The 12233-nt window shown below is 50.1% G+C and overlaps 1 protein-coding gene across 4 annotated transcripts in view; it reads right to left on the reverse strand.

Moving 5' to 3' along the window:
* Nucleotides 1–12233, reverse strand: part of LOC104858684 (NADPH--cytochrome P450 reductase) — a 71414-nt gene that overhangs the window by 11844 nt on the left and 47337 nt on the right. The gene's annotated exons all lie outside the window — the stretch shown is intronic.

Genomic DNA, 12233 nt, shown 5'->3' on the forward strand with positions numbered 1-12233 from the left:
CTTTCCTGCGTCCCCTCTCTCGACTCCTACTGTCATTTAGTGCATAACTTAACTTCCTCTTCAGAACACCCCCGCTGCCCCCAGTGGGAAGGTTATCTGTCACCGACTTCAATGTGGCACAGGTACTTTCCGCCACGTGTGCTAAGTGCTTCACTTGCACCCTGACTTTAATAACTTTGGGAGACAAGGGTGTCTCTGTATCTCCTGTCAATCTGCACACAGCCTGACTTATGTTTATCATGGCCTTCCAGGGCGGCTCATCCCAAGTCCTCCGCTCAGCATCCAGTGGGCCAAAGTGGAGGTACAAGGCCCTGGTCCTCTGAGGGTCTGATATCAGCTAAAAAGCCCGCTTCTGTCTTCTCAAAGGAAAGCTGTTTCCACAGAAGCCACATCTCCAACAGACATGCAGAGGAAAGGACCAGACGCCACCCCACTGCCCTGGCTCCCCCACTGTCTAGAGGCAGTGCTGAGGGCGGAGATTAGAACGCACCACCTCCAGCTCATCTTGGAGGGCCACTCCTCTGGCTGGAGACAGGCTCCGAGGGCAATCGCAGCAGGAGTCATACCAGGGCAGACTTGTCAGTGAATCTGGTCCTGCCCCAAGCAGGCATGGGACAGACTAACTCCGTCTCTCTGGAGGCCTTGATTCCCACAGCCTCCCCATGCTTTGTAGGCACCTGGAACCTGGCTTGCAACCAAGGGGATGAAGGTGTGAAGCAGGGAGGTGACTGGTTGGCGTGTGACTTCAAAGACTGCCAGGGACACAGGCAGGACATGCAGGCCACATGGATAGAATGGATGGCTCTTGCCTTGGGCCAGGGCATACAGTGAGGGAGAACAGGAAAGGCCTCTTGGATGAGCTGGGACAGGAGGTGTGTGGGGGAAGCAAGCGCCACAGGAAGCAGGCTGCCAGAGGCCTCTGGATGAGGACGCAGAGCTGCAGGCAAGCTGTCCCAGGGCTGCCCAGGGGCGAGGGTCAGAGGCAGCCTCTTGTCCCAGCGGAACACAGCCCAGCTCCAGGCTGGCCGGCCCTGGCAGTGGCAAGGGGTGTGCAAGGACAGGTTTGGCCAAAGATGTCAGAGGGTAGCCAGACTGCGATCCCTCCCTGCCCGCAAAGCCAAGCTCTCCAAGAAATACAGGAAATTCCAAGGCCTAGTGCCTATTCCTTCAACAGTTTCCCAAGGGACAGGAGGAGCTCTATGTTCTTTCCCCTCTTCCAGAGAGCCAGTGGGAGCCGCGCCTCAGGACAAGGGGGAGCCAGAGCAGACTGAAGAGGGCCCTGTGCCTGAGCAATCCTTTATGTCCCTGCTGAGTGACCGGTCCTGCCTGAAGAGCAGCCTGGAAACTCCCTCTCGATCTCAAGGCTGTGCTTAGGGTTCACCTATGCAGCCCAAGGGTCCATAACCTTAGACTGCTCTGCCCTCACTTTTCCCCTCCAAGAGCTTCAGACCTAGATTTTCCCAGGACCAGGATCCCTCACAGGCAGAGGAACAGGTGAACGGGGGCTTCCCAGCCTCCAGTCCAAATCCCCTCCTTAGGGAGAAGATACAGCCTGTGAAACTAGGACCAAAGGGACCAGCAGTGCACAGGCTCAACCAAGCCCTGGAGCCTGGGGGAGCAGCCCAGGAGCACCTGACTGTGCCCATCAACCCTGCAAGGCAGGACTCCTTGTCCCCAGGGCTCCTACCCATCAAGCAGCCCCTCCATACCACAGGATGTCCTGGAGGCTGTACTGGGGCCTGGAACTGACCTCAGGGCAGGCTCATCCGGCGGAGATGAGTATGTGCACCCCATGGCTTCTTGCTCCCAACTGCAGCCCTTAAGGAAGGAGGAAGGTCCTGGCTCTTTGCTGAAAAGCGGCAGGGCACCAGCAGATAGCAAGCTCGGCTCTGCCCATCTTCAGTGTGCTGGAGCAGGCAACCTGGGCCCAGGGACTTTTGAAAGCACTGCCTGACACCCCCAAGTCCTTTTGGAATCTCTTCACTTGCCTCTGTCCCCACAAGCCTGAGAACTCTGCAACATCTGGCTGTTCCACCAGGGAGGAATCAGGACTGGAGACTGCAGCCTCCCGTGATCCCCCGCGGCTGGGGCACCCCCCTCCTTCTGTATGGACCTAGGGAAGGAGAAAACCTTTCCAGCCCCCGACTCAGTCTCCTTGGTAACTGTTTATATCAGAGGCCTGCTCCCCACACCTCCCCCTTTCCCATTAAAAAGAGAAAAAAAGGAAGTCCTGTCTGTGAACAAAGCTCTTCCAGCCCCTCTAGCCCGCAGCCGCATGTGCAGTTGCTATGGCAGGGCAGCCGCCCCCTGAAGGAAGCGAGCTGATCCAGCTGCCAGGGCGTCTGGGGACCACTCTGAATTAGATCTAGTTCCTTCCCCAGTCACACATACAAAACCACCATGGAGCCCAAGACACTGGTCTGTGTCACCTGGGAGGGTCTCATGTGCCTTGGGGCAGATACACCTTGCTCTCCTGCCACGCGCAGCGGGGACACACAGCGGGGATAGCCCTTCCAAGGTACCCAGCACGGGCAGCCCTCGGGAAGCCTGAGGCTCAGCTGTGCACTGGCGGCAGCTGGACCCAGCTTGGAGCCCGGACACCACGTGGCTCTGGAAAGGCGCAGGCAACGTGGAGAAGCACTGCAACTCAAATTTAATTTTCTGCCTGGTGGGATGATTTCTTCTAGGCCTCCTTCACAGGAGTCTGGTTCAAGCTCAAGAAGTCAGCTGCAGTCCACCGAGTGGGCACGATGAAGGGGAGGGGAGGGAAAAGCACTGAGTCACTCGAATGAACCAAGATGCCTCTTGTGATTCACTTTGTTCCGGCCCAGGCAACGTGGAGAAGCACTGCAACTCAAATTTAATTTTCTGCCTGGTGGGATGATTTCTTCTAGGCCTCCTTCCTCCCCGCCTGGGAGGCACATGGGGAAGCGGCTTCTGAACAGCTCCTTGGCAGAGCCAGGAGTCAGGTGACCAAGCTTTCTAGGCCGCAGAGTATCAGGCCCCTTGGGGGGAGGGGGAAGGGAGGGGAGGTTCAGAAAAACTCGACGGCAGCAGAAGGGAAGGCTGGTCACTATAGAATGGGATAGTCGCCTCCACTCCCACAGGCAGCTGGCTCCACTAGTGTCCCAGATCTACCTCCAGAGGCCTGGGGCACAAGATTAGGGTCCCAAAGGCCTGCATGTATGAAAGGAAAGTGCTTTGCTGCAGTTTGAATAAAACCCAGCAGCTCTCTCCAGGGCCAGGCTCAAGGGCAGCTGCTTCCAGAGGTGTCGGCCTCAGACAGCATGAAGGCAGAGCTCCTGAGAGAAGCCAAGGTCAAAGACAAAAAGAGGGAACTTGGTTTGCACTTCTCAAACACCTACTGTCTGGATGCCGCCAGGAGGGCAGGGAAGGCTCTGATCCACGCCTGGGGCTGGGGGTGGAGCTATGACTGGGCACCTGGCCTGGGAGTGCAGAGCCACAGCAGCAGGCACACAGGGCTCAGGTCACTGCCCTTTCCCTTCCGGCCCCACCACACACAGCTCCCCAGCGCCTAAGGGCACACTCATCCCCCTCCTTCCCAGGGAGCTGATGCCTTGTTATCCAGGGCGCCCTGAAGTTCAGTGGGTGCGTTAGCCCGGGGTACCCCTCCATGTCCCTTCAACTTGTGTTCACAGGCACACACATCAGGGCTCCATGAGCAGGTCTGTGCAGCATGATGGCCCGGCCTGCTGCCTCAGAGGTCCCCAAACTCCTTCCAGAGACGCCAAGTGTCAGGTGACAACAGCCACCAATACTTTGCAGGAAGGAAGAGGCTCTGCGCTGGAGGAAGCGCTCAGGGTCCTCAGCCAGTGTCAGGGAAAGGGCCACAATCCTCTGACACTAAGACAAAGTGGTCTTGTCCAAAAGTGGCCCTGCCATCTCTGGGCAATCAAGAGGGAAGGACAGGCAGGGTGGCGGGCCCTGTGAGGAGTGAGCCAAGAGAAGTGTGGAACTCCTGGGCTGTGCTCCCGGACCCTCAGCCCTGGCGAGTTACTCTTTCCTCTATTAGCCTGGCCACTTGTGAAGCAGATGACAACCTCCTGGGCAGTGGCTGTGATGGGGTGAACTGCGCTTAGAACACAGGCATGGAGTTCTTTCTCTGACTCGCTGGTGCCTTTTGCTGCTATCTGTGCCTGCTCTGGCTGGGCTGAGGAGTCTCAGCAGCACTGCCAGGTCAAGGCCTGCAGTCCCTGCCCTATTTCCCTATTTCCAACCCAAGGCCTTTTCTGGTTGTGGGACCTTCCCTTGCTTCCCATTTGTGCCAGATCCAAGGTTCTCATTCTAGGTTTTTTGTTTTTGTTTTTTCTCTTTTTTTTTGGTAGCGGGGATTGAACTCGGGTCCTTGCGCTTGCAAGGCAGGCCACCAAACCACTGAGCTAAATTGCCGGCCCTCATTCTAGGCTTTAAACTTATACAAGTTGCATCTGCCAATCATAGCTCAGTGAAGCTGGGACACAAATCCATACCCCAAGGAAGGCCCCTAGGCCCATTAAGACCCACCCCTCACCTCCTGGCCTCCTCTGTCCTTCTCAGCTCCCTCCAAGCCCTGGCTGCCACAGTCACCCAACTGCTGGTGACCTACAGCCAGGCTCTCCCAAGATGTGTCTTACCAGCCCTTCCTGCAGCCTTTTCCCAGCTTCCCCTGGCGAGTCCTAGTCATCCCCAATACACACAGTACAGGTTGCCCTGTGTTTCCACTGTCCCTGCCATTACAGCCCTGTCACTCTGTACCACCCTTTTTCCCCCAATAGTGTATGAACCTTGACGCTCTGCTTCATCCCCTGTGCCCCTTGTGCCTGACATACAGAGAAAGAGCCACGAGCCACCTCGATTTCGCTAGGGACCAGGGAAGGAAGTGAAGTCCCCTCAACAGTCAGGTGGAAGCAGAAATCCCAGAGTTGTGCTTGCAGCAAGCCCATTTCCAACCATTTCCCCAGAAGCAAGGGGCTCTGGAGAGTCCACAGAGGCCTCCTCCTAAGCACTTTTTACAAAACTCATATTTGTTTCTATTTACATGTCTGAGGGTGCAAAGACCATTGTATAGAAAAAGTGACCCTCAGCTGGAATGCGTAAGAACTCTAGCTCACCTCCCATCTGGTAAATGCTGGAGGTGCTATGAAAATGGTTTCGCTACTCTCGAGCCAGAAATCCACACAAAATCATGTAAATCACAAGCTCCAAATCCTTGAGTCCACTTTAAGAACACCTGTGGAACTGCCCAAGCCAGTGAGGGCATCATATCATAAAGGCCACTGAGTATCTGAAAGATGCACATTAAAAATGCAACGTGTGCCATTCTGGAGTTACAAGAGTGGAGCTGGCAGGTGTGCCCAGGGCAAATGGTGAGGTGAGGCTGGACCCAGGGTCACTGGGCCCAAAAGGGTGCTGAATTTTTGCTGCACACACTTACATATGCAGGGTGAGGCTACTACACTTAAGGGCAAACTTAGACTTCCATCTCTGGTCACTGAACACATCCAGACGAGCAGAGCACCCAAGCTGCACTCAAGAGCTCAGAGATGGACTGGCACACACAGGAGCTCCCCTGACACTCAGACGTGATCTGCACTGCAGAGGAGCACAGGGCTCCAAACAAAAGAGGAGGAGGAGGAAGGGGAGAAGAAGCAGGGAACACAGGGAAGGGAGGGGAAGAAATCAGAAACGTCACTCAGGGATAAATTTAGCTTAAAATTAATGGGAAGAAAAAAAAAGAACAAACGATCACAGCAGATGTATGGGCAGCAGCGTTGACTCCAGGCTTTTTTTTTTTTCTTTTTGGTACCAGGTACTTAGGACCTTGTGCTTGTGAGACAGGCAGCGGCACCACTGAGCTAAATCCGTGGCCCTGACTCCTGGCTTTCTCTGAAAAATGAGCCTTAAAATAAAGGTCACTGGGGAAATGAGACCTTTGTGTCTTTCCAAAACAGCCCCCACTGGGACACAATCAGCAGAATCTGACTGTGGCAAACGGTTAACTGATGTGGTTTCTTCCCCATGAACACTGCAAGGGTGGGCTGGGGCCAGGGGAAGCCAGTGAATGCACAGGGACAGACAACTGTGTTAAGGAAGAGATGGCAGGAACAGGAAGCTGCAGCTACTCTGTTTGTGCGACACTTTGGAACAGTCTCAACTACAAGGACAGAAGAAATATCAGTGGTTGCAGAGGTTGAAGGTTAGAGGTAAGGGAGGGGAGACCAAGGGTCACGGGGGAACTTTACCTGAGTGATGGAATACTCTACATCTTCTCTCTCTCTCTCTCTCCCTCTCTCTCCTCGCCAGATATCTACACAAAATCATGTAAATCACAAGCTCCAAATCCTTGAGTCTTTTTTTTGGTTTTTTGAGACAGGGTTTCACTATGTAGTTCAGACTGCCGTGGAATTCACTGTGTAGCCCAAGCTGGTCTTGAACTTGCAGGGAATCCTGCCTCAGCCTCCCAAGTGCTGGGATTACAGGAGTGTACCATCACGCCCAGCACTCTACATCTTGACTGTGATTCTAACTGAATAATTATGCACATCTTTCACGATTCAACTGTATGGTTAAAAAGGTTCTGCTTCGGGCCGGGCAGCCACCTTGCCTTGCAAGCGCAAGGACCCAAGTGCAATTCCTGATACCAAAAAAAAAAAAAAAAAAAGGCGGGGGGGTCCTGCTTTGTTTGGGACTGATCTCACTGTACAGTCCAGACTGGGCTTAAACTCAAGATCTTCCTGCCTCAGCCACCACACCCAGCCCAAAAAGGGGGAGTGTTACAGCATGTAAATTGTACCTTGCTATACCTAATCCTCTAGAACAGAGAAAGATTTATTAATTATAAAATACAGGCCTTGTTTAGATCCTGTATTTAAAAAACAAAACACAAAGCCGGGTGTGGTGGCGCATGCCTGTAATCCCAGCATTCGGGAGGCTGAGGCAGGAGGATGGCTGTGAGTTAGAGACCAGCCTGGGCTACATAGTGAGTTCCAGGTCAGTCTCAACTACATAGTGAGACTCTGTCTCCAAAATAAATAAATAAATAAATAAATAAATAAATAATTTAAAAAATAAATAAAACACAAAACACTTTTAAAAACTTCAAATAAAACATACGCCAGTCAATCAAGGGAGCCAACTAGGGCTGTGACGAAGAAGAAAGATTAGTGCTGACCTTTGGGAGTGTGAGGATGGCTGTGTGAGGTCTACAGGGGGAGTCCTTCAATTTTAGAGGGCAAATATTTTCAGATAAAATTATATCAGATAAAATGTTTTAAAATAACTCAGCAGCAAGGAGAGGAGTGGGGCAAAGTCACAGGAAGGCCAGGAGAGCGTTTTGATCAAAACTGGGTGATGAAGTCAATGTGGCTTACTTTCCTATGTGCAATACTATGGTCTTTGGAATGTTCCAAAATAAGCAGCTTTGTTTTTCTTTAAAGCACCCTCTGGTTCCAGGAGCGGGGCAGAGACTGGAGTAGGGGTGCTGCAGAGCTCGTTGGGGGACACAGCCATAAGCACAGCAGCCTGAGCATAGACCCCTTTGAGGCGGGTTGAGGACACTGCCATGGGCATCTCCCTAGGCCTAAAAGAAGCTAAAGGTCTGGGTTGTTAGGTGATATTGCCAGACTTTTTTTTTGTGGTACTGCTCAGGTCCTTGTGCTTGTGAGGCAGGCTCCGGAACCACTGAGCTAAATCCCCAGCCCTTTATGTTCTAATTAAGCTTAAAACAACAACAGCAGCAGCAACAACAAAACCTGTATAATAACAGCAAGGCAGGAGGATCTCTGTGAGTTCAATCCCAGCCTGAATTACAGAGCAAGACCCTGTCTCAAACCCTGGCCCCACAAAATGAAAAATACCGTGTAAATCAGGCCCAGTCACAGCTTGCCAGGAAGGTAGCCACATATACAGATTTAGCATTTGTCAACCAACAGCCATTCTGTGGGTAACATAACTCCAAAGGGCAACCCTGTGCTAAAAGGGGCCCGGACAGGAAGAGAACACCACTTCTGCAAATCCCCACCACAAGAGAGGCACACAGCATCACAGCGAGCCAGGCATCCCCCGGGCCTCTCAGGATCCATCCAGAGGTTTGAGCTGCATGCATGTCACTAGTTGAGAGTGGACAGAACAGAGCTACCTGTACTCGTTATGCCATGACTGCTCCTCCTCAACTAGTCTTTAGTCCACCCTTGCAGCATTCACTGAGAAGAAACCACATCACTAAACCAGTTTCCCACAGTCAGATTCTGTGGGGTCGCGTTCCACGGGTGGCTGTTTTGGAAAGACACAAAGACCTCATTTCCCCAAGTGACCTTTATTGGGGGCACGCGTTTCACAGAAAGCCAAGAGTCAAGGCTGCTGTCATTATTTACATCTGCTGTTATCTTTTGTTCTTTTTTTCTTCCCATTAACTTTATGCTGAATTTATCCCTGAGCAATGTTTTTGATTTCCACCCCTCTCCCTAACCTTTAAATGCTACTGAAAATAGTTCAAAAGGACCTGCCAGGGAGATAAGCCAGTTTAGGACCTAGAACGCTCAATATGAAGGATCCAAATTCCATCCAATCCCAATTGAATCCTAGCAGGTGTTTCATTTTTAAAATTTGATTTTGGTGAACTGGCTCTAAAACTTACATGTCTAAGGGGGAAAAAGCCAAGGGATCTCAGAAGAACAAAGCTGGAAGACTAAGATCACCATGTATCCAGATAGGAGCTGCCACTATTTTTTTTTTCCTTTTTTTCTTCCTTCCTTCCTTCCTTCTTTCTTTTCACAGGCCCAGGATTGAAACCAAGGCCCTGATCAAATATGCTAGACTCATGCTCTACCATAGAGCTATAACCCAATCCTAGGAAAGATTTCTTAAACTGGAAACAAAAGCTTAAACCATAAAGGTTAATCAAAAGGCTGAAAGATTAAGTTTACATTAAGAACTTCTGATCACCAAAAGATACTACTAAAAGAATATAAGGGTAGGCGGTGGCAGGGAAGAGACATTTATAGTATACTTTACCTCAAAGAGGCCTGTCACACCTAGAATATAAAGAACTCAGACAAACTGACAAGAAGGCTGAGAACCCAAGACTCTAGAAACAGGACCTTCACCAAAGGTAAAGTATGGACAGTAAATACATGGAAAGGGGAACAACCTCAGCAAGCGGACTGAATCTTCTAAAAACTGTGAGCCGAAATAAATCTCTCCTCTGCCGAGACTTTATGGGTGCAGCCTGCTATATGGACACAGTAAGCCTTCACTGTCCAAAGCAGCTTCCCAGAGCAATGCTGATCTGTGCCAGGAGAGCAGGTGCTCAGGCCTCGAGGATGCCACCTCCAAAAGGTTCACAGGTAGTGTCCGCTTCAGGCACACATGGGTGTGGCAGCAGAGACAGCGTCTGGGTTCCTGGGCTTCAGGAGGCCAAATCCAGACTGGCAGAGAAGGCAAACAGCTCACCTACTTGAGCCCGTAGGGGTCCTCCTGGATCCGTGGAGCCCAGAAGCGCATGGCAGAGGCAGAGGTAACTATAGAAGCATTTCCTATGGCTTTCTGTATTCTATACTTGCCAGTCAGGCTATATAGCTGGCTCATTAGTTTTGCTTTAAAATATCCACGCCCTAAGGTTTCATGCTTGTGGGAGACCACTCTATTGATTACGCCCAAAGCAGGCTGTTCGCAGTACAGTGCAAGCTAGAGAGAGTCAACCCCACAACTGGCTTGTTTTGTTTTGTTTTGGGTTTTTTTTTGTTTGTTTTTTGTTTTTTGAGACAGGGTCTCACTATGTAGTTGAGACTGCCCTGGAACTCACTATGTAGCCCAGGCTGGACTCGAACTCACAGCGATCCTCCTGCCTCAGCCTCCTGAGTGATGGGATTATAGGCCTGCACCACCACACCTGGCACAACTGGCTTGTTTATAGAAGTGAGTCTGGCCAAAGCCTATGTGTCCAGGACAGAGTGACTCGCACCCAAATTCCATTCCCAAAATTAAAACCTTCTTTACTAAAAATACAAGGTAAATTATTAACCACAACCTATATCTTGTCTGTCCTGTTCCCAATTCAAGAATGCGTACCCAAAATTACCCTTCGTTACTAAAAATACAAGGTAAATTATTAACCACAACCTATATCTTGTCTGTCCTATTCCCAATTCAAGAATGCGTTGTCTCTTCCTTTACAAGCCTTGCCTGCATCAGCAACATATCCACAGCAACTCTGTAGCCCCTTTACCTCAATCTAACTGTGATGTCACCAATAAATATTGACAGCTCTGGGTGTTCAGAGCCTTTGCTTGTTCACGCCTCTGACTGTTCAAGCACAGAGTCATCCTGGCTCCCCAAGTATCTGTCTCTTTAACTTTGTCTCTATGTCTTTCTTCTCACCATGCATCCTAGCATGGAGCAGATCAGAACCCACTGCAGGGGTCTCTGGTAACTGGCACCCAACAAGGGGCATGTAGGCTTCGTCCAGACTCATTTCTATAAACAGGCCAATTGCAAGGTTAACTCTTTACAGCCTGCTCTGCTTACAGCCTACTTTGGGCATAATCAACGGGGCAGTCCCCCACACGCTTGTTAGCCTTGTGACAGTAAAGGTAGAATAACAACACGACTGACTTGGGATCTGTATCTGGTCCTTCATCTCTTTTTATCTGGCACTGTTTTCTTGCTCTGCTTTGCAGCCACTGTGTATTAAAAGCATCTGTGCTCTGCCACAGCCTTCCACCATGATGCTTCTGCCTGGGAGTCAGCTGACCATGGACTAAATCTCCTCAAATGTGAATCAAACTAAACCTCTCCTTCTTTAAGTTGTGGGTGTTGGGTATTGTGTCTCAGTGATGGGAAAGCTCACTAACACGGAAAATTGCTACCAGAGTGGGGTTGTTGCTATGACTATACCTAACCATGTGGTTCAGAACCCTTAGGGACTGATTTTCAGGAGGAGTCTAGAAAGATTTGGAGATTGTGTGCTAGAGAAGCCCTAGAATGCTGTGGGTGGGGCCTCTGTAGATATCTGCTCAGCTACTCACAGCGGAAGATAAGACTGAACCCAGTTTTTAAACAAGTAAAATGAATTTCCTATCAGCACCAGAATTATATTCTAAAAATACTTGCTTTAATGGTTTAAAACTAAATTTTCTAGGAGGGAAGGCTGTTATCCAGGGTTGAGATGTAGCTCAGTGGTAAGAGAGCACATGCTTGGCATCCATGAGACCCAAGTTTGATCTTTAGCATCACCAACAGCAAAAAAAGAATGAAAGAAAGGAAAGAAAAAAAAGAAGGAAGAGAGAGGGGTGGGGGAAGAAGCAAAGCAAAAGCAGTTATTGAATTGGGAATTAGCTTTGGATAGGCTGATATGCTGTTCACCCTTCCCAGCCTGGGTAGCTCCAGCCAGAGAAGGGTCTTGGACACTGCACTGAGACCTGCCCCCTGCTGAATGTGGGGAGGCCCCTGGGCTCAGCAGCACAGGCCCACCCAGGCAGCTCCCTACTCAAACCTGGCTGCTGGCCTCTCAGTCTGAGACTGGGGCTATACACAGTCAACGGAAATGCAAGACAATGACTCCGGGCCAGGAATTTAGGCCATTGGTTGGCCACCTCCTGCCTCACAAGTACAAGGTCCTGAGTTTGATCCCCGATTCCTGATACCACAAAAACCCACAAAGAAACAGTGACTCCAGCTACAGAATTCTATAGCCTGCAGAATAATGTTCCCTGTGCCCTGCAGAAATCAATCCTAGGGAGGGGGATGCAGTCACTTGGCCACACCTGGACCATCACCTTTTCATATCTATATAACATCTGTTCCATTATTCTCTTAGTATTTTTCTTTAACTAATTCATCTTCTTTATTTATTGGGTTTTTTCCCCCATGGTGCTGGGGATTAAACCCAGGGCCTTTGCAGTGAGCTTCATCTTAACACTACCTACCTTAAAAAATCTTTTGTATTGAGACAGGGTCTTGTTCAGGCACTAAGTTGCCCAGGCTAGGCTAGAACTTGCGATTGCCCTGCCTAAGCCTCCCAGAGTGCTGGTATTACAGGTATGTCACCACTCTATGCCCTTTTCAGTTATACTTAAAAGGAAGCTTTATGAAAGGTTAAAAAAATTCCAATAAGATAAAAACAAAACACTTAAATTAAAAGGAGAAATCTGCAAGTGTTAGGCAGTAAAGACAAGTAACAAGCTATGACTCGTTTTCAGTATCCAACAAGATTTTTTTTATACCTTTTTTTTTTT

This window comes from Fukomys damarensis, unplaced genomic scaffold (assembly GCF_012274545.1).
Source record: "Fukomys damarensis isolate Sample0158 unplaced genomic scaffold, DMR_v1.0_HiC HiC_scaffold_17, whole genome shotgun sequence".
In the NCBI taxonomy this organism is placed as follows: domain Eukaryota; kingdom Metazoa; phylum Chordata; class Mammalia; order Rodentia; family Bathyergidae; genus Fukomys; species Fukomys damarensis.